The 26,501-nt window shown below is 38.3% G+C and overlaps 1 protein-coding gene across 1 annotated transcript in view; it reads right to left on the bottom strand.

The window, feature by feature from the left end:
* Positions 1-26,501, bottom strand: part of LOC311170242 (EGF-like and EMI domain-containing protein 1) — a gene marked incomplete at both ends in the record, with an annotated part of 629,838 nt that overhangs the window by 327,558 nt on the left and 275,779 nt on the right. The gene's annotated exons all lie outside the window — the stretch shown is intronic.

The following is a 26,501-nucleotide window of genomic DNA, read 5'->3' as shown; positions in this document are numbered from 1 at the left end:
ACCCTGAAGATAATGACAAACAAAGGGCTCAAACTGGAGAAAAAAAAAGAAATGCAAATTAAAAATATGAAGACATATTTCAAAAACTGTATGACTGCATTAGGAAAGTAACATAAGGATGATGGGTATCTTGGAAAGGATGAGAGTGGAAAACAGAGAACTTATTCAGAGAACTAATAGAGGAAAACATCCCAAACCTAGGGAAAGAACTAAACATGAAAACAAATGAGAAGTGAAATAAAATAAGTGAATAATAATTTGAGGACTATTTAATCCCATTAGGAAATGCCACATAAGGACAGTAACAGATATTTTAGGAACAGAAAGAAAAAGAAGAGAACAGAGAACATATTCAAATAAATAATGAAGGGAAATTTCTCAGACTTGGAGAAGCCACTAAACATGCAAGTTTATGAAGCTGAAATAACACCTGGCTATCCAAATACATGAGGCACACACTAAAACACAAAGTCATGAAACTATCAAAAGCTCAAGACCATTAAAGTATATTTAAGACAGAAAGGAGGGAAAGATGAGTATTAAAAAGGTATTCCCATCAGCATTACATCTTCTCTGAGGAGATCTTACAAGCAAGGAAAGAGTGAAATGACATATTCAAAATACTTTAATATAAAATAAATACCAATAAGAATACTATATTTTGCAAAATTCTCTTTCAGATATGAGGGGGGATAAAAGGTCTTCACAGACAAACAGAAGCTGACAGAGATTTCAAAGTCTACATTTCCCCAACAAAAATATTGAAAAAAAACTCTCTTATCTAAATCAATGATGAGAAAATCCACACAAAAAAATTAACAAGTAAATAAACAGAACCAGAAAAAAAATAAGAAAAAATGACAGTGATTTCTTACAATTCCCCTAAGTGTAATCACCAATCAAAAAGCACAGAATTACTGGTTGGATCAGAAAACAAGACCCAAGTTTCTCCTGTGTCCAGAACAGTATTTATTTGAGCTTCAAAGATAAACACAGTCTTAAAGAAAAACAGTGGAATGCAATCCTACAAACAAATGGGACCAAGAAAAAGGCAGGCACTTCCATACACTTATTAGGTGAAACAGACTTCCAGTTAAAAATGTTAATAAAAGACAAAGATGGAGTTCACATACATACATCATAAGATATAATACTTCAGGGCCTCCCCTGGTGGCACAGGTGGTTGAGCGCCACGCTGTGAAGCTGTTAGCAGCCTCTGCAGCGCTAGTTCGATCCCAACCGGCTGGAGAGGGTCCCACATGGCACTGCAGACCTCTCCTATGGCACCCGCTGCTCCCCTCAGCAGTGTATTTCATCAGTCTGCCTGTTCCGTTTCCCGCTCTATCTCTGGTGAATCCTCTTACCCTCCCACCCATCTGGCCTGTACCCCGGTTCTTGTATAAAATAAATAAATAAATCTTTAAAAAAAAGATATAATACTTCAATGGATAGATCAACAAGACAGGAAATCAACAATAAAAACAATAACCTTAAATGAGGGCCTTTATGATACATTGAAAAAAAGGTATAATACTTCAACGGATAGATCAACAAGACAGGAAATCAACAATAAAACAATAACCTTAAATGAGGGCCTATAGATATTTCTAGGGTGGCAAACTGCTAAAAAGATAATATATGTTCTTTTCAATAGCATACGGGCTATTCTTGAGGACAGATTGCAGGTAGGGTTACCAAAAAATGTATCATAAATAAATGAAAATTGAACCCATATCAAACATGTTATCTGAGCACAATGGTATCAAGCAAGAAATGAAACATAAAAACAAATCAGGAAAAATCTCTAATATGAGAAGACTGAACATAATACTGAATGAGTATTGGTTAATGAGTAAATCAATGAAGAAATTCTTCTAAAAATCTGGAGACAAGTAAACATTTAAATACAATCTACCAGAACCTATGGAAAAAAGCAAAAGTATCAACAAGAGATAATTATGTAGCACTATGGCCAACATCAAGAAACAAGAGAGAGGCCTCCCCTGGTGGCACAGGTGGTTGAGCGCCACACTGTGAAGCTGTCCACAGCCTCTGCAGCACCAGTTAGATCCCAGCTGGCTGGTGAGGGTCCCACGTGGTACAGCAGACCTCTCCTGTTTCGCCCATTGTTCCCTTAGCAGTGTATTTCGTCAGTCTGCCTGTTCTGTTCCCCACTCTGTCTCTGGTGAATCCTCTCACCCTCCCATGCATCTGGCCCCAGTTCTTGTATAAATAAATAAATAAATCTTTTAAAAAAGAAATAAGAAAAATCTCAAATTAATAATCTAACCTTGCACTTTAAAGAACTATTTTTAAAAATCAAAAGCAACAGCCAGTTGTAGGAAGGAAAAAATAAAAATTAGAGAAACAAATGGAATATAAATAAAAAAGACGGTACAAAAGAACAATTAAACTAAAAGCTGGTTCTTTGTAAATATCAACAAAATAGGCAACCCAGGGCCTCCCTGGTGGTTCAAGGATTAAAGACACAGCACTATCAAACTATCCCAGCATCTGCAGCACAAGTTTGATCCCTGGTTGGACAGGGATGGCAGGGCAGACCTTTCCTGCCTTGCCCACTGCTCCCATCAGCAATGTATTTCAGTCAATCCACCTGTTTTGCTCCCTACTCTGTCACTGGGGAGTCCTCTTACCCCCTTCACATCTGGTCTACAACCCAGTTCTTATATGCATAAATAAAGAAATCTTAAAAAAAAAAAAGACAAACCACTAACTACCTGGGAGAAAACTAGCATAAATATTATCAAAAACTACAGAGGTGTCGTTACACAAGAAATCTCAGAAATACAGAAGATGATAGGGCATTCTATTCCAATAAGATGAATAATTTAGAAGAAATGGGAAAATTCTTAGAAATATAAATCTTCCATGTCTGTATGAGGAACAAATAGAAAATTTGAACAGAACAAATATAAGCAAAAAATTGAAACAGTTTTCAAATTCTCGCCTAAAACCTAAAGACTGGGATGAGATGATTTCACTTGTGAGTTCAACCAAACTTTAAAGACAAACTACTAGCTGTCCTTCTCAAACTCCTTCAAAAAAGGAAGAAAAGGGAAAGCTTACAAACAGTTTGTATGAGACCCACAATTATACGATTCCAAAAGCAGGCAATGACACTGAAAAAAGAAAAGAAAATTACAGAACAACATCTATGATCATCATAGATGCAAAAATTCTAAACAAAATCATAGGAAATCAAATTCAACAATACATGTAGAAATATTGTATATCATGAATAAGTAGGAATTATTGCATGGGTGCAAGCATGGTTAAACTTCCACAAATTCATCAGTGCATATACTTCACCACATTCAAAAATGATAAAAGCATTTGGTAAGATTCAGCATCCATTTATGATAAAAATCCTCAAAATTGAGCATGTTTGGGACATACTGCAGCACATTAAAGACCATATATGACACACAGACCAATGGAATAGAATTGAAAGCCCAGATATAAAACCCCATAGATATGGTCAATAAATCTAAGGCAATGGAGCAGACTATGCACTTGAACAAAGAAAGTCTCTTCAACAAATGGTGCAGGGAAAAGTGAACTGCCACATACAAAAGAATGAAATTAAACTATTATCTCACACCATACACAAAAATCAACTCAAAATGGATGAAAGACCTGAAAGTAAGTTCTGAAACCATAAAATATATAGAAGAAACACTCCATGACTTTAACCTTGGAAATATGTGTGATTTCTAGAAGCAAGGAAAACAAGAATAAGATAAACAGCTGGGACTACATCAAATAAAATGCTTCTATAAAGCAAAAGAAACAGCAACCAAAATGAAGGGACATCCCACTGAACAGGAGAAAATATTTACACATCATACAACTGATAAGGGATGGGTATCAAATATCTACAAAGAGTTTACACAACTCAACCAAAACAAAGCAAACAGCACAAAGAACAGGCAGAAGAGCTAAAAAGACACTTCTCCAAAGAAGAAATGCAAACAGCCAAAAGGCATATGAAAACATATTCAACATCCCTAATTATCAGGGAAATGAAAAAACCACAATGAAGTCAATGAAGTACCGCTTCACACCTGTGAGAATGGCCCATAAAAAACAAAAACAAAAACTGGAGATTCCCTATTGATGCAGGCGGTTGAGTGCTGCACTGTGAAGCTGTCCACAGTCGCTGCAGTGCAGGTTTGATCCCGGCGGGCCAGCGAGAACCCCATGTGGCATGGCAGACCTCTCCTGTCACGCCCGCTGCTCCCCTCAGCAATGTATTTCATTAGTCTGCCTGTTCTGTTCCCTGCTCTGTCTCTGGTGAATCTTCTCACCCTCCCGCACATCTGGCCTGTACTCTGGTTATTTTATAAATAAATAAATCTTAAAAGAAAAAAACAGAAACAAAAATCTAGGAACCACAAATGCTAGTGAGGATGTGGAGATGAAAGGAACTGTCTTACACAGATGTTGGGAATGTAAACTGATACAGCCACTATGGAAAGCTGTGTGAAGGGTCCTATAAACACTAAAAATGGATCTACCATGTGATTCAGTAATTCACTCCTAGGATTCTACCCAAAGAACATAAAAGCACTAATTTGAAAGGAAACCTGCACGCTTATGTTTATTGCAGCACTATTTACAATAGTTAACATATGGAGACAACCCAAATGCCCCAAACCAGATGAATGGATCAAGATGTGGTATATATAAAATGGAATACTACTCAGAACTCAAAAAAAGATAAACTCATACCATTCATGGCAACATGGATGGGGCTAGAAGGGATTATGCTAAGTGAAATTAGTCAAAAGGAAAAAAGATAAATACCAGAGAGTTTCCATTATATGTGGAATATAGAGAAACTGAACAAAGGGTTGGGAAGAAGACAAACTCCATCAGAAACTCCATCTATAAATATAAAATTAAAAATTAAAATTAAAATTAAAAATTAAAACTCCATTTATAAATATAAAACTAAGAATGCTAAGAAAGATACCATCTAACAGACTGCTCACTAGCAATGACCTAGTGCACAGAAATGTTTGTGAATAAATATTTGAAACTTTAAGAAAAGAAATACATTAATGGGATTATGGGCCTCCCCAGTGGCACAGCGGATGAGCGCTGGGTTGCGAAGCTGCCCGCAGTCTCTGCAGCGCTGGTTCGATCCCCGGCTGCTCCCCGGCCACTGGAGGAAGGTCCCACATGGCGCGCAGACCTCTCCTGCCACCCGCTGCTCCCCACAGCAGTGTACTTCAGTCCTTCTGCCTGCTCTGCTCCCCGCTCTTGCTCTGGTGAATTCTCTCACCCTCCGATCTTGACTGTACCCAGTGCTTGTACATATAAACAAACAAACAAATAAATAAATAAATAAAAATAAATCTTAAAAAAAAAAGAAATACATTAATGGGATTAAGCACTTCATAACTTAAAGAATAGAGATCATTCAGAGAAGACTTCAAGGGCATGCAACTAATGCAGCTACAAATGGCTTTAGTGTTCTTTGACCTCCACCTTGAAATTCTTAATCATTTTATCCTTATATTTTGTAAGTGAAGTACAATTGGTCCACAGTGCATGCCCCTACATCCCCTGGAAGTTATTCACACCTCTTCCTCTCAGCCCCAGCCTCACCTCAGAACAGGATGCTGCTGCCCTCTGGTTGGGTCATGTATGCCTGGGTCGTTGGGAGCTTGGGTCTGGGAGCAGATAGACAGTGCTCATGCAGCTGCCAGTCCTTTGATGCTTACAGACATTCGCTGGCAAGAACCTCTTGCTTACTGCCCTCGACCCCCTTGCAATTCTTGACCACCCCCAATGCAGGTATGTATCCAGGTGATGCAATCCTTTGGGAGCCACATGTTTACCCTACAGGGAGAAAAGAAGATTGACTTCTTCACCTGCAGCTGGGGACTTGCTTTAAAAAAAATATTCACTTAGCTCCACAAATTATATAGAAGGACCTGCTTCCCTTTGTTCCTGACTGAGTTATGCTTACATAAACTATCTGGGACACAAACTCAGGAAGTCTAACTGCAGCATTTTGTTTCAATTATGAATGTGTGATGTCAGTTAATAGCATAAATTGAACTAATCACTCAATCACATTTCTCAACAGAGGTGACAAAACAAAATTGATGTGCATTAATTGGATGGCAGACAAGTGGTAATAAAGTATGTCAGACAGGAGAAAGATGAAATAACTTCTACTATTTGGAAATTCTCCATTTTTTTTTTTCAAATGGGAATTTGACCTTTATCTTTCAGTAGACTGAATAATAAGAAATAATCTTCAGGCAAATAATAGGTGGAAAGGATGGGATAACAGTTTAAAAAAGTTCTAAAATGTCCTGTAACTCATAAAAAAGTATCTTGGGATTGCAGAAGCTATTATCAGATTTCTGGATTTAGGCACCTAATTTCTGGTTTAAGAATAGCAATCTTGTGATAGATGACCCAGTTATATGAAGATTCCCAAGACTGATATCTACCTTTATCAAAGGTCAATAAGAAATCTGACGTAACATCTAAAGTGAGATTGATCTTTGATATAAGAGGGTTTAAATATTTGGAGTTCTTTGTATGATCTACTCCTAGATGAAATTTAGAAATAATGTCAAATATCTTTAAAACATTTTAAGAGTTTCTGTGACTTGAACACACATGAGACAATTTTCCTTATTGAGGTTCCGGCCTATCAAAATATTTCATTAACATCATATCACAGAAGTCTAGGATTAGATGATTTTTTCCAGTTCACTTGGCATGTTCCCACTTTGAAAACAGTTGCCATTTGTGGTATTAATTTGGAAAGGAAAATATAGCAGAAAAAAGTTAAGAAACATAAGTTGCATGTTTCTCAGTATCACAGCCAATAAACTGTCTCTAAAACAGACTGGCAGACATTCTGAAGTGCTACTAAAACAGGAGGCAGGGGAACATGAGAAGTCATATAAAGAATGCTGAAACACTTAGAAGAGAAACCATTTATTGCTTTTCTCACTCTCACTCTTCAATGTGAATAACAAGTATAGCAAGATAAATGCCTCCTGAGACACACATTTTCACATGCAACAGAAAACTATCAATTCCTAAGCAAAGACAGGGCTGCCCTTGTCTTTGATTAATTAGGTTATGAATCCCAGGAGGATAGCTGCATATTCAAGGGCTGCTCAGGACTACAGAAGAGAATACAGGAAAAGTTCAATGATTAGAAGTTTCTAAAAACAAAGCAACTCAAATTTACCCTTCTTAGCCTCATATCAAATAACAATCAAAAAGGCAGGAAAGCAAAAAAAGTGTCCAATGTTATTCTCTCCATCTAGTGCATAATTGCTCTGCCTAATAACTGTGGTCAGTATAATAAAGGTCTTTATATCTGTTAATGCCAAATCATGCAATGGAAAGAATGTCACAACTTAAAAAAAAAAAAAAAAGCTACTTCTAATCAGCTGGAATGTAACCACCTAGTTACTTGGAAGTGTAATTTTTGAGAGGATGGCATGGGGTTGCCAGTCTGCTTGACCACACATTAATGGTATGGCTTTGGATAAGGTGCCATCTTTACACCACCAAAGAAGGTAAGATAAACTAGCACTTTGTGTGTGTCTCCAAAAAATGAAACAAAACTTTCAGTTATCTTCATAAAATGCATCCATAGTAAGACAAGCCATTTCAAAGAAAACCTCACCTCCAAGCTGATGGTGCTGGGATGCAGGGCATTTGTAGGTAATTGAGTCATGAGGGAAGAACCCTCATGAATGGGGCAAGTCTTGTAAAAGTGTCCCTGAGTCACTTCCACCACAGAAAAATAAATTGTTGTTCTTATAAGTCAGATAGAGTAGCTCAACTGGGCTAAAATATTCATCTCAAAGCTGATGACTTATGATGCTTAATGTTTCTAAGTCACAGCTTCCTTACCTGTAGTATGTGGCTAAAAACTTATTTACATTACTGGGAAATTAACAGTATGAAGCAGATTGCAAAGCAGCTGACATTTCATAACATTTCAATGAGGTTTAACTAGTGTCACTGTTATTATTTTTATTGAATTTGCTTGGACCAAATGTCTTCTAGAAGCTGCCCAATATGTCAGTCCACCTGTTTTGTCCCCCACTTTGTCTCTGGTGGGTCCTCTCTTTCCCCATACCTCTGTCCTATACCCCAGTTCTTGTATGCATGGGTGAATGAATCTTTAAAAAAAAAAAAAAAAGAATCTGCCCAATAGATGAGTAGGACAAATCCACATTGACCACAGTAAACTAGTAACAATGGCGTGAAATTTTCTATTAAAAATTCAGTCAGCATACTTAACTTTCTTGAGAAAGGCAGAGTTGCATAAATGCCAGAATACAGCATGACAAACAGAACCACCAGAATTCTGACCAGCTCTTGGCTCCCCCACAGGATTCCCTATTTAAAAATGCAGCCAGCTGGGCCCCTCTCAGAGAGATCTGAGATGATCAGAGCCAAAGGTAGTATAACTGCAGGTCATGATTAATATTGATTCTCTCTTTTTTGTGTTGTACAATCGTCCTCTATGTTCATTACATGAAATTCTTCTCTTTTCACTTGTGTATAGGTAAGGAAGGGGATGCGGGAAGGGGTTGAAAATGCATACATCCTTATAAAAGTTCTTAAAATTTTTGACTAGCAGTCAAATTAAATCAGCTAAGTAAATCTAAGTAAATCTATACTACAGGTACAAAGGAGAGATTCAGTGTTATTTTCCTGTGAGTGAAACACCAGAGGCTCAATGCCTTTGAAATGTACTTGTAAGAAGCATGATTGGCATCAGCTGTGAGGACAGAGTGACCAATATAGAAATAATGAGAAGGAGAGGCCTGCAGGCAGAAACACCATGAAGAGTATGATGAGTATGTGCATGACTGAAGATCAATATGTTCAGATGATGGAATGGGTTTCAATGAGGGAAAAAAATTGATTCAGATAGCTTGAGACCGAGAAGGACTGACAATTTGACAACTGCCATCACGGACGTGAAAAACATGGTAGGAAAGAAGAGGAGGGTCTCTCATGTATACATTGGCTGCATTTCAGTCAGAATGCAGCAAGTTCAGGGTATGAATGACTAGGTGCATTCTTATCTTCAAAACCAAAGACTCTGCATGTTCAAAACAGTTTTCAAATACATGTATTAACTGCTAAAATTAGTTCTAATGGGATAACAAGTGATTCTGAGGCCTGTAACATACATCAACAAACATAAAGCCTTGGAAATAATGGTTGAGCTTACTCTTTTATTACAACTTAAAAATCTGTGCTACACCTTGAACTATGTCTGTAACAACATTGTTATTACATTTTCTCTTACTACGAAATGTTTCTGATTTTATTGTGAATGAGAGCTGCATATCAATTTCTATAGTGTAAAAACATCATAGATATTAGCATTACTTGTAATAATGGGCTTAAAGAGCTGGTTGGAAAAGCATCTTGATGTAAAATTTACAAGAGCTAGAAACTACTAGAGTCGATTAGTAAAGTACCCAAATCACTATGAGATTTCTGGCTGTATTTCTTCCCTTGATTATATTATCACATTTCTCCTAACCGCACATTACACTTTTTAACGAAACAAACCACAAATTATGAAAAGCCTTCTGTCTTTCTCCTTTCCTTTCATACTTATATTTAGAAGATCAAAAATCCTTAAATTATCAAATAACATTTCAAGCTTGCTTTTGAAAGTAATATAATTAATAGTTAAAGCAATCAACAACTTTCCAAAATAAATCTCTAAGTAATTTTAAACATTTCATACTTATAATAGCAAGTAAAACATATTTACAATCTTCAGGCATGTTCGCAAGATGTTTCATGCATTAGCTCTAAATTTCTACTCTAAACATTTCAGGAAAGAACTAGTTCCATTGTATGAGGATTTACTTACAGTGTATAAAATTGGCATATATCAGTCTCCACTGGGAAAATATCAACTACTTTTTCAACAAAAACACATGGTCCATGAGCCTTAAGATCCATAGATTTAAAAATATAAAAACTGTTACAAACAAGTACCCCCTATAATTTAAATATAGTATAATTATAATAGGCTAGTCCCCAGGAAAGGGGAGGTTCCAGGTTCCCTGCCCCACCCAAGGAAAGGTAGAGCTGAGCAGGGAGGAGACAAAGCTGGAGAGGAGACCGAGGAAGGAAGGAAGCAGGATGGAAAGCCAGAAAGAGGCCTGGAGGAGGCACATGGAGCAGAGAGACATGTGAAGAAGCTGCACTTGCTTCTTGGTCCTTAACTCATTGAAACAGATATAGGTGAGAGACTTGTAGGGAGGTTAACAATGGAAGCGTTTATCTTGATTTTGCTCCTTTTGTCCCTGACATGCCAGGCCTCTTCTGCCCCTTTCTTCAGGTCCCCACCAGAAGGTGCCTTGGGGCAGGCTTTCTGGCCTCAGTGGCCCTGTTTTGGGCCAACCCTGTTTGGCTGGGCATTTACCCATGAGGGGATGTGTAACTTAGGGTGCTTGATTTGGAAACTGTAGTCTTCCCCTTTTCTTTGTTGCACACTAATTATATAAAAGTTTCTTTCCATTAAAGGTCTTGCATGTTTTGTCTTGATTCGGTAGATGGCAGAACCTATTAAGAGTGGGCAGGTTTGGGGGTTTTGGGATGCCCCTCTCCCTGTCTGTAACATAATAAATGTTATGATGGGACCTATTTCTATAGGAGGGAATACAATGAAGGGATACCTTTCCTAGAGCAGTGGTTAAACAAACGCTTTTCAGGGGAAAATTCCTATAAACCGAGGATTGCACTATTCATAGAATATGAATATGAGGTTTCCTAAGTACCTCTTTTGGCTTTCTAGTTTCCTGGATCATTCATTGTTTCAATTTTCTCTATATTCCTATCACAGATAGAGGTGTCTTCAAAATGTCAGCCACTGTTCTAGATTTAACTTTTCCTAATATCTCATTCATGATTTTTTTGATTAAAAGTAGCAGAATCACTTCAATGTAGGTTAAGCAAAGACAGGTATGGGGCAATCACAGAAATCGAGGGGAAGTAGAAACACTTCAGAAGGTGCTCGCAGCAGGAACAGGAAAACCAATAGGAATGTAGGTCATGTCTTTCTTTCCCTGCTCTCTGGCCCTCTGTCCCTTTCTCTTTCTGCTGCCCTTGCTTTTGTTCTCTCCCCATCTCTTCACTGATTCCCATTGCTATACGTGCATGTACATAGTTAATTAATTAGCACATTTAATAAATGTGTTTCTGTATACACACATATACATATATTTACAATAAAAACCCATTTCTCAGGCTCAATCACACATTTCTACAAAAGAGATTTTGATTGTTCTAGTACAACAGTACCTGACGAGTACTTAAACCAATGCCAAAGGACAATGACAAAGGAGGACTGTGGACAGGTCACTGCCTGCAGGTTCTCATCTATGCATTATCAATTGTGCAGGAAATTTCAGAGGCTCAGGAAACAACAAAAAGGGGATTTATTTAACAAACAGGAGGCACACCAGTAAGTACAACTCATGGTACTTACTGTCCTATTAAAGAGGGCTATCCTATCAAAGACGGCCTGGAACTGGAGGCACACCAGTAAGCAGTGGGCTATGATCCAACTCATGGGAGCATTTGGAGGTGGAGTTGTTGAGATGACACTGCAACACGCTGAAGGCTGGGCTGGACAGCATGGATGATGGACCAGAAAACAACTGAGTCAATAGCAAAGGGAGGTGGTGCCGGATAATCAAAGTGGCAGATAGTTCTCAAAAGTGGCCAGACTCAGAATGCCTATCACGGGTCAGTAGTGCTGGTCAGCACCAGTCACCAGGATGCAGTTTCAGAGACACCAGTGTTATAACTCTTATGAACTACTGATATTAACCAATAGCCAAAAGATCTTTGAGATACTGGGCTGAGGCCAACAGCCCTCCTTGCAAGCAATGTCAGAGGCAGTACCGGAGGCAGGTGCATTAGTCAGGTCACTGCAAAGGTCTGTGGAGGTCTCAAAGTCCCACAGAGGTTGTCTGCTCAATGATGCTTCCTTGGATCCAGCTGCTGAGTCATTCAATCTTCAAAGGTTGTCTCCGGAATCCTTCTCTCTTTTGAGACTGCTACTAAATGAATCAGGTTGGCTTCTGCTCTGCCTTATGTCCTTTTCAGGGTTCTCCACCCTACAAGATTGATTGGATGATTTTGCCATCCTGAGTATTTGATTGGTGCCTTTAAGCAGCAATGACTTCACTGAATTTTCAATCAGTATAATGAGCTCAAGCCCTTGACTGACAGCTGGAGAGCTCAAACTTGATTGGTGCATTGATAATCCTGGTACCAGTTACAAAAGGGAAAACCCCAGCACCTTCCAGACCTGACCTGCATTGAGGTAAGGGAAGGCACTGGGCCAGTGGGTTCCAGGTAGCCACAGCTGGACAAGCCTTGGTTAATACCAAAGGGACACTGCACCCAGTGCCCATTCATTGGGGCCTGGTATAAAAATGGGTGGTGGTGGGGGTGTGTGCCTGCACCGACAGGCATGGTTGCATGGGGGCATGGGTGCCAGCTGCTACAGGGTTTACTCTGCTAGTAGCCTACCATGTATGTCCAGCACTCTGAAGGCCTCTACTGCCTGTGCCTCCTAGCAGTAACACTCCTCTCCACTTCCTGAACCACGCCTTGGGGCTTAGGATCACCTCTACTGCCAGAGCCCCAGGACTACTTAGCATGGGACAGAAAGGTGAAGAAACCATTACTACCTGCTGCCTTACTGCCACTGCTGGCCTGGGCCAGACTACAAGCAGCGTTTTCTGGGGCCTTTCTGCCAGTGTACTTAAAGGGAGAGAGGCAGTGGGGGTGGCAGACATGGGAATGCCTACTATTGCTGTTGCCACTGCAACTACCACTGCCACCAATTTCAAAGTGGCCCAGGCACTGCCCACAGGCAGCACACTTGGGTGGCTGGTGGGGAAAACTCCCACTGCTGCTACCACAGCCGCAATCCTTTGAGGTGGCCTGCACTGGCCCACAGCCCACATACATTGGTGAGAAGGGAGACACCTACAGATGGCGAGAAGGCAGCACACCTCAGCTCCAATAAAGCCCTCATGGTCGGCACTCAGGCAGTGAGAAAGTTGGTGATGGCCTGAGGCTTGCATGTGGGATCCAGTTTCACTAGTATGAGTCATGTGTCCACTTCCTCTCTCAAAATCTGTTGTGGTTAATAGGGTAAGGATATAGGGTAGAATAAGTTCCCTGGGCTCACCTGAGTGTAGAACAATCACATCTCATAGAAGGAGCTGTGATTTGTGATCTATACCTATCTCCTCAGGAGCATTGTGTCCCAATCTACAACTGGTTCTTTTCTATCATGTAGCCACTTTGAGATCAACAATTTCTAGAATTCACCTATTTCCTGATCCATAACAACACTGCATTTCATAACATTTCACTTCTGCTTCAAATTTGATTCACACAATTTCTAATAAGTTTTCTTTATCTTTCTCTCAACTTCCATATAAGTCAAACAATTCTCACACTCCAAAAAAAAAGAAAAAAAAAAAAAACAGGGCCTTCCCTGGTGGCGCAGGCAGTTGAGCGCAGCACTGTGAGGCTGTCTGCAGCCTCTGCAGCACCGGTTCGATCCGGCTGGCCAGCGAGGGTCCCACATGACACTGCAGACCTCTCCCGTCTCGCCCGCTGCTCCCCGCAGCAGTGTATTTCATCAGTCTGCCTGTTCTGTTCCTCACTCTGCCTCTGGTGAATCCTCTTACCCTTCCATGCATCTGGCCTGTACCCCAGTTCCTGTATGTATAAATGAATGAATTAATTAATGAATTAATTAATTAATTAATGGGGGGAAAAAACCTACACTGTGCCTGTTATTGTGGAGTTCCCTCTCGTCCTACTCTATAGCTCCCTCCATCCTTGAGTGTTAAGACACTGCTTCCTGATGGTTATGGTCTTTCTCTTTCTACTCCCTCTCACTTACCCCATCATTCCAATATAAAACTTACTCAATGACCTCATTGACCCTGTTAAAACTTACTCATTGACCCTAAGCTCTTTTTCCCTTGGGATCCGACATTTAATTCAATGGTTTTAATTACCCAAATCTATGTACCTCAGTCAATGATTCCACTGTATTCCCAAGGGTGATACTGGAAATCTTATTAATTTTATCCCATTAATTCTTCTTGGTGAGTTATTCACCAAGTCTTGCAGATTACTTTCTTTGCAACATCTTTCAGATAATTTTCAACCCACATTGAGCACTCTAGTGTAGGTTTCCCATTATCAAGTGCCTAAATCAGTCATCTTTCTGGACTTCATGATTTTATTTGTTATGATCACTCTCAAAATAGCTCCCTTAGCCAGTATTATATCCATCTGTTTCTCTGACTCAAGAACCGAAAACAACTTATTGCATCTCAAAATAAACCTTAAAGAAAGCCTTGAAATCTGTATATTTAATGGGCCATTGTGGCACATAATCTACCCCCAATCTGGTCCCTCTGCTTCCAATAAGACCAGTTTCTTGAAGAGTTAACATCTTGTTCTTTCATACCCCTGCCACTCACTGTACAAATCACAATATATTTTAAATTTCCTTTTGCTGACTGACTTTTCCCTCTTGCCCACTGTTTCCCTTAGCAGATTATTTCAATGACTCCACCTTTTCTGTTCTCAAAAATAAATAAGTAAATAAATCAATTCCCTTTTACCCACTCTGGTTCATCATACTTTTTTCAAGACCTATTGCTTCACCCATTCCCTAAGCCACTGTACAGAGCTCCTTGCACTGTGTTGTTCACAAATTGTTTTACAGACATTCTTAAATGTTTACTTCCTTAGGTAGATGGAAAAACCATTAATAAAAGATATATGAATGAGGCTTTGCATAGAGTCAGGTACACAATAGAGCAGTGGTTATACTTAGGCAGCCTATGGGCCCAAATGAACCAGCCGAGACTCTATGTATCTCACATAGTGAAAATATTAATAATTAACTTTAAATATTTAAATACTCAGGTATTTCATGTAAAACAGGGGTTTCTTGTTTCTTTTTTAATATGTAAATATATTCTATGATAGGAAGAACAATTCTCTGCTCAAAATATCCATAATTTTATCCCCAGAAGCTGTAACGTTATTTTATATGATAAGGACGAATTTGCTTGCAAATGGACTGCTAATAAACTGATGTCAGAAGAGTAACCTAGATTATCCAGGTAAGTGCAATTTAATCAGGTGGGTCTTTTACATATGGAAGTTCAAAAAAATATCAATGTCAGAATAACCCCTGGTGAGGAAAACTTAATTGATCATTCCTGAATTTGCAAATGGAAAGGGGCCAGCAGCCAAGGAATGCCAACAGCCTCTATAGATGGAACAAGCAAGTAAACAGATTCTCTCCTAGAGCTCCCTGAAGGAATATGGCCTTTCTAACACCATAACTTTAGTCCAGTGAGATATATTTCATACTTTTCATCTCTAGAACTATAACAAATCTGTGTTATTTCATCAGCTCATAGTTATTTTAGTTATTTGTTAAAGCAGATATATCAAATTTATACCTGCATATACTGAGACCCCATTCTACATTGCTAAGATCCCCAGGAGCTTGGTGGAAGCTACACATTTTCAAGCCCACATTTCCCATTTCATCACAGCTATCAATAATTACTACTGTTGACAACATGCTTTTTTTTTTTTTTTAAAGATTTATTTACTTATTTATTTATACAAGCACTGCATACAGTCAGAAGTGCAGGAGGGTGAGAGAATTCACCAGAGCCAGAGCGGGAAACAGAACAGGCAGGCTGATGAAATACACTGCTGAGGGGAGCAGCGGGCGTGGCAGGAGAGGTCTGTTGCACCATGTGGGACCCTCACTGTTGTCCGGAGATTGATGGAACTGGTGCTGCAGAGGCTGCGGGAAGCTTCGCAGCCCAGCACTCAAATGCTGCGCCACCAGGGGAGGCCCAACAACATGCATATTTGACTACAGGACATTTCAAACAGTTATGAAATGACTAGATGACCAAGAAAAATATTAACACTATTATGTCTACTATTAAAGGCTAAAGGTTGTTTTGTGTTTTTAATAAAAGATAACAGAAAACATATTGACAACAGAATAAGAATTATAGAATGTTATGGCTTCAAAATACAGCCCATAAAAATGTAGTTTGAGGTATTGCTATCACTTTATGTGATATTATTTTGAATAGAAACACTCTGATGTACTAAGCAGGATTTGGTAGGGCTAGATACTCTTAGTAAGCACAATGTGCAGCATTATCACACTAGAGCCAATTTAGAGAGAATGCAAAGGCATCATAAACTTGAAATTGAAAAAAAAGTTGAGCATCTCCACAGTGTTCCATAGACAATTGAGCTAATTAAGCATGTGTTCTTCATCCTGTTATTTAAGAACATCTGATAGCAAGTGTTCTGCAAAATGAACGACTCCATATGTCCAATACTATCCATTTCTAAGCCTTACAAATTTGTACAGATATTACACAGCACTCTTTTCCAAGACCAAATTCAGACTTTTTTTTTTTAATGAACACAGAATTGCTTTATCAATCAGCCTGTAAACCTTAGAGAATGTTTTTTCTATTGGTTGGTGAAATGATGAATTCAGAATTATTGTAACTTAAGAACATGTACAAGAAAAACCTATGCTGCTTTATATTTATATACTATATATATATATACACTAAATTATATATATATATAAATACACACACACACACACACTAAATGGGCTTTAGTAAGTAAGACTGAAAGACAAGATTCTGCTGTTAAATGCTTAATTGAATCTTTGGATCTCTGTGACCCCAGAAAAGACCTTCACTTGTGAGTTTTAGTAGATCAGATGTACTTGTTGCCCTGGCACTGAACTTCTTGGATAAAGGCTGAGATAATAATCACCATTCAGACTCTTCCCAATTGTTTAAAGGAGAATTCTATATCAGAGAACTATTTTACACAACACCTCAGAGAACGTAATTTCATAAAGCTGTTTCAGTGATTTCTTTCCTCTACCACAATTATTCTTCTTAAAAGCAAGCCACATTTTTTTATTTTTAACCTGAGGTAAAGATTATGGAAGTCAAATAGATGTCATGATGACGAAATTCCAACCTAATTTCCTTCTTCAGTCGTTCAGATTTTAATTATCACAGACTTGTTGTTCTATTTCTGAATCTCTCCTTTAGAGTGGCTGCCAATCAAGTTAACCTACTGAATATGAAGTTTCTAGGATAAAAACCCAACTTATTCTCTAGCTAGAAGCAATGCTGCACTCATGAACTTATCAAAGTCAAGTTTGAACCCAAACAAATGATAGAAATTTGAAAACTCACTGTTCCATGGCTGTTTGGTACTAAATTGAATAAATTAGCCCAAGACCTATTCATGGGGTTCTATGAAAGAATAATGGCTTGAGTTGCTCTCCCCATTGTGAATTCACTCACTAGAATGGCCTCTTTTGAAGCCATTAGCCTTTTCAGTAATTAAATGTGAATCACCCAGTGAGATTGTAAATTCAAATACAGAGCTAATACCCACAGAATGACTGCTATTTGGCAGACATTTTCCTAGGCACCTTAAATACGCTTTTTATTTAAGAACTTTAATAGGTATTTATTATTGTTTTCTCCAATTTTCAGATTAGAAACACAAGGTCCAAAGAGGTCACAAAGCCAATGAGGTGAATAGAAAGTCATTTGGACTCCCTGTTCTTTCCATTACCACCATCCCAACCTTCTAGGCTATCTATTTTCATACAGAAAGTGCTGTGAAGATCTGAAGAATAAATCCAGGGTCTGAAATTTCCTCCCACAAGATAAAGTTGCATTTGTTTGCATGGCTTTCTCTTAGTTCATAATAGAATATTTTTTCTTATAAGATTTTGTATTTTGAATATATTAAAACATGGCTTTACAAACAGCAACATACTCTGATTTATTACCTCAATATAATTGCCATCTTATTTCATTTTCTTGATAAGAAGTCATTGTAGATTCAATTACACTTTAAGCCTTTACACATTGAGAAGATTTCTTCTCTTTTCCACAAGTACTTGCTCTTGGTCACTATATTTTCTCCATTAATAGGATTTTATTTGCACAATATTTCTGGAAGTCTCAGTTCTTGGGAATAATGTAAAATAGTTGGGTAGTTGATCAGAAGTGTATTGGAATAAGCCATTCTCATTTTCTAATTTTTCTTTGTTTAAAACATTACTTCTTTGTAATGCAGTCTTTTAAAAAGTTATTTATAATTTGTAATAATTTTAAAATTTTATGATTAATATTTATTCAAGGTAAGAGAACAAATTAATAAAATTTTAAAGTCCATGACCAAAAATAATCCTGCTAATATTACATGCATTTTCTGGTATTTCTCTTCTTTCACAGAGAAATATTTTTGTTAAAACAAAAATATAATATGATCTTTAAATCTCCTTTTTCACTTAATTTATCCAGGATAGTTTTCCAAGTAAATAATGATGATTTTAGATCATCACTTTAATGCCTACCTAGCACTCTGTTGTTTGACTAAAGCATAATTCAATTAATCTGTTATTGTTGAAATAAAGGTAGTTACCAGCTTTTGCTATTTTAAAATGTAATTTCTGGTAAAAGTGTAAAGATTTATATAAAGAACTCATTCCTAACAATACTCATGAAAATAATTAAAATCTCAAACACTAACAAAGACTGTATACTGCATTTCTGTAAAATATTTGTCAAGTGTGATCATCGAAACAGCAGTTATTTATTTAATTCACTTGTCCCACATACTCCCCTCCTCCTGACCTATATTGCCAGTGCTGACCTAAACCTTAGAGCAAGAAAAGTGATTTGCGGTGAATCATGACCAAAATACATTTTATCAGCCCTTCCCAGTCTTCAAAGTGGAGGGATAATGGCCCTAGCAGGCCTGCTGACTCAATGAGCTGGATGGATTAAAAGGGAAAAAAGCACTTAGAAAAACAGATACTTTTGGGGGGGTGGGAAGAGATGTATGTATGGCTAAGTGCACACCATGCAACCAGCTCACTCTCCTTTCTTTTACTGAACAGTGCTTTTACTGCATTGACAAAGAGGGCATAAGGTTCATAAATAGACTCTCTAACAGCACTTTCTGAGCACTTCAGTTCAATTATCATGAATTAACTTTAAAAACAGCATTAACTTTTCAGCATATACAATGTGCCCAAGAAAAACAACATACTTAGAAGTCTGTACTCTATTATTAAACTTTTCCCCCTTTTTGCTTGAAACCAGTGAGTAGCCTTCAAGAAAGAGTTTTCAGAACCACTGATGGGATGTTACTTATTTTAAAACTCAGCCTAGGACTCTCTGGTTTGATATGACTGGTTGATTGGACACCAGGAATTTCTGAGGGAAAAGTACAGCCCATTTCTGGACAGAAATGTAGGTAAAATGTTTGCAAGGAAAAGCAGTTCCCTGGCCACTCAGCCTTGATCACTATATGATGCTGTAGGTTTTGGGGTTTACTGATCTGCATCTTAATAGCGCACTTGAAAATGACCAGTAATTAATTTAGTATTTATACTTACATGTGACAATTATATTTTGTATATTTCCAGAGCCAGAAAAAGTACAGACCCTCTGCCTGTCATTAATGTACTTGGGGGCAGGGACGTAAAACCTTGCAGTTATGTTATGCAGTTCTCCAGTTGGGCCAAATCATAACAGAATAAACGTCAGAGATATTTTTTTTCAAATTATACATCTCTGTGGTTTCACTATATTCCCTAGGCATCCTAGAGCATCCAGGAAATTCTGGCACAAACCTCTCTTACTAATACAACATGAATCATCACCTCTCTGTGGTGAGACAAACAAGGACCCCTATCATGGTAACATAGCAAACATGGTAACATAGCAAAGGAGCTGATTGTTTTATGGGTCATTCCAATCAGATTCTAGAAAGAGGCAATGCCAAAAATTATCTACTAAACACTTTTATGCCAAGTTTTCGGGCAGGTAGTTTTATTTAATTTACTCCTCCAAACAAACCTGAGATTATATTACTGAACTAATTTCAAAGGTGAGGACAGAGTTTAGCAATATTCTAAGGACAGACAGCTAACAGCAGGGTAACAGCCAACACAAGGCTTGTGACTCCAAAATCAAACACAAAGTTAGATTTATATTACAGAGCACACTTCCTTATTTCCAAACATGTGAAGTTAAGAGGGATGTTTCCTTAACTTAAAGGTAAACTATTTCCTTTTATAATCTTTTCATTTTTATGTCCCTTATTACTAGCCAACCAAAATATTATTTTAACATTACCACATGATGGGAGAATCTTCTATTGGTGATATATTAGTTAATATATAAAAGATACTATAACATTTTTGCTGAGATTTATGAGACATTTGAGTCATTAGCCCATCTTTAACGTAAGTGCAATTTCTCCTTTTAGCTGGCAATTGTTATGCAAAATGCAAATTTTATACATTTTGGATTTATTCTTATTAATTTTCTCAGGTGACATTTTTTAACTCAGTCTGTAAATTCTTTTGTCACATATACAGTGCTCATACATACTGAAATTTCCAGGATTTCTGATTGCACACCAAATGAATGAAGCTGGATCACTCACTAAACCCACACACATGTACTTGCACATATAAGTAAATATAAGAACTGTAACAAATTACATAGAAGGAAACATTGGTTATATGCTCCAGGATATCAATAATAAAGGTTATCTTTGGTACTTCAACCCCTATGGCAATGACATTAAAAACAAAAATGGACAAATAGGATTACCTCAGATTTAAAACACTTCTTTGCAGCAAAATAAAATGAAAGGTGATTAAAAAGACAAACTATTTACATAGTATATTGTATAACTGATAAGGGACTAATATTTAAGACATATAAGAAACTCATATAATTCAACTATAAAGAAAACTTAAAATGGGCAGCAGACATGAACAGGCTCCCAAAAGAGGATATGCAGAAGTCAAAATACATATGAAAAAATGTTCATCATCACGCCTTGCAAGAGAGATGCTAGTTAAAACCACAATAAGTTACAATCCCATGTCCTAAAAAGTACTCCAACAAGTATTGGAGGAGATGCAGAGAAAAAGGAACCCTATTACACTTTCGGTGGGAATCCAAACTGGTGCAGCCAATATGAAAACCAACCTGGATTCACCATTAAAAAAAAATAAAAATGGGGCCTTCCCTGGTGGCGCAGTGGTTGAGCGCTTGGCTGCGAAGCTGCCCACAGTCTCCGCAGCACCGATTCGATCCCAGGTCATGGGCGAGGATCCCACATGGTGCACAGTCCTCTCCTGCCGCACCCACTGCTCCCCTCAGCAGTGTATTTCGTCAGTCTGCCTGTTCTGTTCCCCACTCTGGCTCTGGTGAATTCTCTCACCCTCCCATGCTTCTGACTGTACCCAGTGCTTGTATAAATAAATAAAAAAAAACTTTATAAAAAAATAAAAAAATAAAAAAAATGGAAATACAATCCAGCAACCCCACTCTTGCACATATGCAAAGACTGTAGGACCATCAACACAAAAACCCATATGTTCCATAATGTTACTAGCACCATAATTTATAATAGCTTCAGGACATGGAAGATGTCTAAATGTCCATCAATGGACAACTGGGCCATGAAATGGTATAGCCACACCACGAAATATTATACAACCACAAGACAGGATGACTTCTATTTCAATGAAATAGAAGGAATTTTAGGAAACTAAATGTAGCAAAGCATCCCCCTGGTGGTGCAAGGGGTTGAGACACAACCTATGAGGCTATCCATAGCCACTGCAGCATAAGTTCAATCCCCAGCCTGGGTGCTACCCATATGGTGCAGCATACCTCTCCTGGCTCGCCGGCTGCTCCCCTCAGCAGTATATATTTCGGTCGATCACCTGCTCTGTTTCCCACTCTGTCTCTGGTGAATCCTCTCACCCCCCACACCTCTGGTTTGTAACCCAGTTCTTGTGTGCATAAATGGATAAATCTTTAAAATAAATATATAAGTAAATAAATAAATAAAGGTAGCAAAGTAAGTCAGAATGGAAAAAATCAAAGCAGACACTTAAATAGCAAGAAATTTAATAACAAAAACCAGTGCACATCAGTAAATATCCTGAGGATGCTGAGATTAGGGGGAGGATGAGGGGAATGGATGGGGGATATACATGATGGTAATGAGGGAAAGAAAGAAAATATACATTCTTTGAGCTACAAAGGAGAGCTTAGGATTCAGCAACTTTAAATCAAACAACAAATAAGAGAAGAACATATTCTACTTCTATTCTTACTTATTGGACATTTTCCAGAATCATCGTTCTTCAACTATCTGAATATTAAACAGTTCTGTACATTATTTTCTTTTTATTTCCCTTATTTAAATGATGAGGTGAGGGCCTCCCTGGTTGCACAGCAGTTAAGCGCAGGATTGCGAAGTTGCCCGCAGCCTCTGCAGCACCAGTTAGATCCCAGGCAGCAGGGCGAGGGGCCCACATGGCGCGCAGACCTCTCCTGCTGCCCCCTGCTCCCCTCAGCAGTGTACTTCGTCCGTCTGCCAGTTCTGCAACTTGCTCTGGCTCTGGTGAATTCTCTCACCCTCCTGCACTTCTGACTGTACCCAGTGCTTGTATAAATAAATCTTAAAAATAAATAGACAAACAAACAAATAAATGATGAGGTGAATTTTAAAATCTTTGTAGGGAATTGATCTTAGCAAGGAAAACCAAAATCCTCATTGTCCAGTACCAATGGTCCAGCTGTGAAAATCTATATGGTGAGAAATTAATCTGAATGATAAAGGACTTTTTTTTTTTAAAGATCATTTCCTGGATGACAAAATGTTAATCATCAGACTCCAAAACCATTCTCTACATTTATGCTGACCATGATTTCTTGGAAAATTTCCAAAAGAGGAAATTAGCATTCTGCTTACTGTTCCTTGAAGGATACTCTCTTTGGACCAGTTAGCATGGTCTATTGGAGGTGGTTGAAGAGGTATGCATGTAAGATACTCATAGTTATTCCCTCAGGTACAGTTTTGCTATGCTGAAAATAAACCCATCATAGGGAACTGTTTAAACTTGGAACACACTTTGCAACATTACAAATCACTCAGAGCACAGAAAAGGTGCTGCACAAAACTTTTTTCAGTCTTGTTTCTTTAAGCCAATAAACAATAATGATTATTTAAGAGACATCTCACTTTACTGGATGACAAGAGAGTTTTTAAAGTGTTGGCATATTTTCATATTGAAAGTATCAGTAAAAGTTTTCAGATTTATGTAAAGATTTTAACATAGACATGTAAATATTGAACCGTTGAAATGGCTGTTCCCTTTTTTTTTTTTTTTTTAAGATTGATTTAAGACTCAGCACAATGAGACTCAGCACCACCAGGGAGAGGGAGGCTCCCCCTAGTTTATTGTATTTTTTACTTTCATCAAAAGATGTTAATGAATGGGGCCTCCCTGGTGGCGCAGGTGGTTGAGCACAGCTCTGTGAAGCTGTCTGCAGCCTCTGCAGTGCCGGTTTGATCCCCGCCGGTCTCAGACCAACCCACATGGCATTGTAGACCTCTCCTGTCTCGCCCGCTGCTCCCCTCAGCAGTGTATTTCATCAGTCTGCCTGTTCTGCTCCCTACTGTGTCTCTGGTGAATCCTCTCACCCTCCCGCATGTCTGGCCTGTACCCCAGCTCTTGTATAAATAAAATAAATCTTTAAAAAAGAAGAAGTTAATGAAGTTCTCTAATCCCTAGACAATGAAATTATAAAATTATTTTTATATTCATAAACCATTTCAATGTATATGTGTGAATGGCTAGAGAATCATAAATTTGATAGTTATGCATTCCAGAAACCATTCGCTAAAACCAAATGGTAGTGTTACCTGCTTTGTTGTTGTTTTTAAAGATTTATTTATGCATAAAAGAGCTGGGTGTAGGCAGAGATGTGGGGAAGGGGTGACATGATTCACCAGATACAGAGTGGGGAGCAGAACAAGCATATGTACCAAAGTACACTGCTGAGGGGAGCAGCGGGCAAGACAGGAGAGGTCTGCTGCCCCATATGGGTCAGCTCCCTCACCAGGGATCCAACTGGAGCTTCAGTGGCTGCTGATAGCTTCATAGTGCTAAGACTTAACCCCTTGGGCCACCAGGGAGACCCTGTTTTGTTGTTTTTAACAAGATATATTAGCCTAAAAACATGAAATGGTTAGTCATAATTGGTGAGTCATAAATTAGATGCATAATTTCATTTCTACATGACATTTCTTTTTTTTTTAAGAAGGATTTTTGAAAAATATTTATTTATACAAGAATCGGGGTACAGGCCAGATGCACGGGAGCATGAGAGGATTCACCACAGACAGAGTGAAGAACAGGACAGGCAGACTGACGAAATGCACTGCTGAGGGGAGCAGCAGGAGAGACAGAGGTCTGCCGTGCCATGTGGGACCCTTGCCTGCCCGCTGGGATCAAACTCGCACTGCAGAGGCTACACACAGCTTCACAGGGGCGCTCAATTGCTTGTGCCACCAGGGGAGGCCCTCTACATGACATTTCTAAGCAAAAAAATAAATAAATAAATAAATAAGGCTTTCCATCACCATAAGATGGAACGGTTTCTCATTACCTCACAATATCCATTTTAAATGAAGGGTATGTCTGAATAGCTAAGAGGCATGAGGTATTTCAAAGAAGCAGATGACTTCATTATCCAAAATTAAGAAGAATAGCAATGACCCAGGAGATGAATGTATCAGGCTTCCTTTTCTGGAATTATCAACATTAACAAGGTATCCAGCAGAATACACAGCTACCTAATGCATAAGAACATACCTAAAAGGATGCAAGATAACAGTCACACTTTTTGCTGTCTATACATAGATAATTGTAAAATGAAGGCAGAGATTATAGTTTTTGCCTAATGTATTTATTTATTCCGAAATACAACTAAGTAATTATAGGCCAATTCAATACTATATTATGAAAATTATGTGAATTTTAATGAAACAATTTAAATTTGACCTGTTTTCTATTTGCTTGAATGAAATAAATGGACACATATAGTTAATCTGTTCAAGAATAATTAAAAGAAAATGCTGTTCTTATTTTAAAAGCTCACATTTGCCTGAATTGATAAATGCTGCTTGATGACCTATACTCCCACATGAGGTAGGCTTTCTTTTCTGGTCAGTAAGTAGTGACATCAAAGAGCATAAGCGATTTTTTTTAAAAAAGAAGACATAACATTAACTAGTCCTTCTTTGATCTCTTAGTTTCCCGATAATTATCAAGTAAGAGGGCACTGTTACTTTGTTCTTATAAAAAGAGAACCATTTATAAAGGTCAGTAAATGGATGGGTAAGTTACAAACTGAAAAACAAAGTGAGAATGTGAAATTAAGAAGTGTTTTAAAAGTTGACATTTTAACTGATAGAAGGAAGTAAGGCTCCAAGAGCAACAGTGAATTGTTTTATTTATTTGTTTATTTAAGATTTATTTGTTTATTTATTTATTTATACAAGCACTGGGTACAGTCAGGAGCACAGGAGGGTGAGAGAATTCACCAGAGCCAGAGCGGGGAGCAGAGCAGGCAGAAGGACCGAAGTACACTGCTGAGGGGAGCAGCGTGCGGCAGGAGAGGTCTGCGCGCCATGTGGGACCCTCCTCTGATAGCCGGGGAGCAGCCGGGGATCGAACTGGCGCTGCAGAGGCTGCGGGCAGCTTCGCAACCCAGCGCTCAACTGCTGCGCCACCAGGGAGGCCCAATAGTGAGTTGTTTTAAAACCCCTAAAATGAATCAGAAGATCATATTGTTTCAAGTGTGGTTCTAACCATTGTCTTTACAGCATTTATAGAAGAACTATTTCACTGTAAATAGGGTGTACATTTTTAAATTGAATCTCAGGATCCAAAATAACAAGATTTGTAGATATTTCACAACAAAACCCAAAGACACATTACATTAGTAAAAATTAATAAAAATAAAAGATAGAGTCTCCCTAGTGGCCTAGAGGTTAAGTCTCAGCACCACTGCTGCCTGAGTTTGATCCCAGCCAGGGAATTAACCCACATATGGCACAGCAGACCCCTCCTGGCTCGTCTGCTGCTCCCCTCAGCAGTGTATTTCAATAGATCTGCCTGTTCTGTACCCCACTCTGTCTCTAGTGAATCCTCTCACCCACTGGACCTCTGGCCTACACTCCAGTTCTTCTACACAAGAAAATAAATAAATAAAAATAAAAAATAAAATGCCCCCAAAAAGTTTAATGTTGGTTAAGAAGGGATGATAAAAGGCTCCCCCATAAAATCTATATCAATAAATGGTGTTTTGAAAAAATGTATAGTGGTTTATATAAAATCTAATGGAATAGTCTGGAATACTTGAGACTAATTTCAAAGTAAGAAAATTAAATCAAAAATGTTTCAGTTCCATTAAGTGAATATTTAT

The sequence above is a fragment of the Talpa europaea genome (assembly GCF_964194135.1).
Source record: "Talpa europaea genome assembly, chromosome: 4".
NCBI lineage: Eukaryota > Metazoa > Chordata > Mammalia > Eulipotyphla > Talpidae > Talpa > Talpa europaea.
Note: the sequence above shows the minus strand (reverse complement) of the source record. Positions and strands in the feature narration are given on the sequence as shown.